Source organism: Halyomorpha halys, unplaced genomic scaffold (assembly GCF_000696795.3).
Source record: "Halyomorpha halys isolate HHAL.00 unplaced genomic scaffold, Hhal_1.1 Scaffold1664.1, whole genome shotgun sequence".
Lineage (NCBI taxonomy): Eukaryota > Metazoa > Arthropoda > Insecta > Hemiptera > Pentatomidae > Halyomorpha > Halyomorpha halys.
This window is the reverse complement of record NW_027107683.1, coordinates 167,052-168,568: the sequence shown is the minus strand read 5'-3', so window position 1 is coordinate 168,568 and position 1,517 is coordinate 167,052. Positions and strand designations below refer to the sequence as shown.

Genomic DNA, 1,517 nt, shown 5'->3' with positions numbered 1-1,517 from the left:
ATATTCATTTTCACCAAATAAGTTTACTTGATTTTAGATAATTATTAATTATTTGAGTCTATATTATGGCCAAAATGATGGATTTGTCTTTTACATTACATTACATTATTCACTTAGGTCGATGAAGCTAATGGACTGTAAAAAAACTTAATAAATTAGAACAAGGATGAAAAAAAAAAGAAACCGTCCACTGCATTAACCTGAAGAAAGAACTGTGAAAAAAGAAAAAATGTACAGTTTGAAAGGTGACATGAAAAGGCAAATTACACGGATTGAATTATATACAGTGTAATAAAAAATAGACAATTGGTAGCAATAATTGAAATGATTTCTGTCATTGTACAACGCGTATAGATATAATGTGTAATGATATCGATTTGGACAACTAGATAACACGAAGAGTGCGTTCCAGTTAAAATCATGAGATTTTCTGGATTTTCATGGTATTATATGAGATGGTTGGCGCAGGGCAATTTCTCAAAACAGTTAGGTGAAATAAAAATATAAAGTATTTTTTTTTTATTTCGTACTACACATTCATATGCCTCTCTGCTTTAGTTTTATGCATAAAAGAATATAAAAATTTCTATTAACATTGTAGTAATTCAGTTGTTTATAAATCCTCCAATAAATAACGAGTATTTATATATTTATCATATTCTTCAGGTCTCTTTTATATATATATATATATAATGTTTATATAAAAATATAAATATATAATGAATAATTTAAGAAAATATAATTATTATATGGTCCAGATTACTAATATTATTCTTCTATTTTACTTACAGGTCTTTCTTCTCCTCCTTATTTCCATCTTCGGTTCCATGGCATATGAACACGGTCACGGTACAAGCCACATGTCTGTCCGTGAGTATATTCCCATTATTGCATTCCTTGAATCGGCATACACTTATTCTTATTACTCTTTATAACTTCTTGTTTCCAGACCACAAGCACGGAGGCAAGTTCGAATATCACATCAAGCACGGAAAGCATGGTTCCCATCACGGATCGTCTCACCCCCACGGTTACGGTGGATATGGTGACAGCCACTAAGAAATATACAGATCAACGGACCACTCTAGTCGCTCACTTTGCATCTCTTCTATTCTCCATCCATGTTAAATTTTGTATATTTTCGAAATAAAGCTTTTATTTTTACGATGTTTTTATAAGCAAAATTGACTTATATTTTACTAACATAACATCCCTAAACAACAAATAGTATCTCACTAATAGATGGATCAGAAATCTATACATAAATATCAGACTATTCTAACACGAGGTTTGACTATTGTTTTACAGATGTGAGATTTGATGGTAGTCAGAATGTTTGTTGGAACAAACCCTACTACATTATAGATATATATGAAATAAATGTGGTACTATCCAAAATATGATATATTTGTTTGAACATTAGACACAGATTTGGTTTTACATAGAAGCTTCCCAAGTGTTTCTTTTAACACATGTTGCTAATTGATATGTATGAGAGGTACCAGCTGGAGTTTTTT

General features: G+C 30.4%; 1 long non-coding RNA gene across 1 annotated transcript in view; it reads left to right on the top strand.

Annotated features, from left to right (window-relative positions):
• The window catches only part of LOC106690330 (uncharacterized), a 4,667-nt gene extending 3,483 nt beyond the window's left edge, over window positions 1-1,184 (top strand). The window contains exons 2-3 of the long non-coding RNA XR_010843071.1: window positions 792-870; window positions 950-1,184. This is a non-coding gene — a long non-coding RNA (uncharacterized lncRNA). The remainder of the gene's footprint in view (window positions 1-791; window positions 871-949) is intronic.
• Window positions 1,185-1,517: the final 333 nt, after the last annotated feature.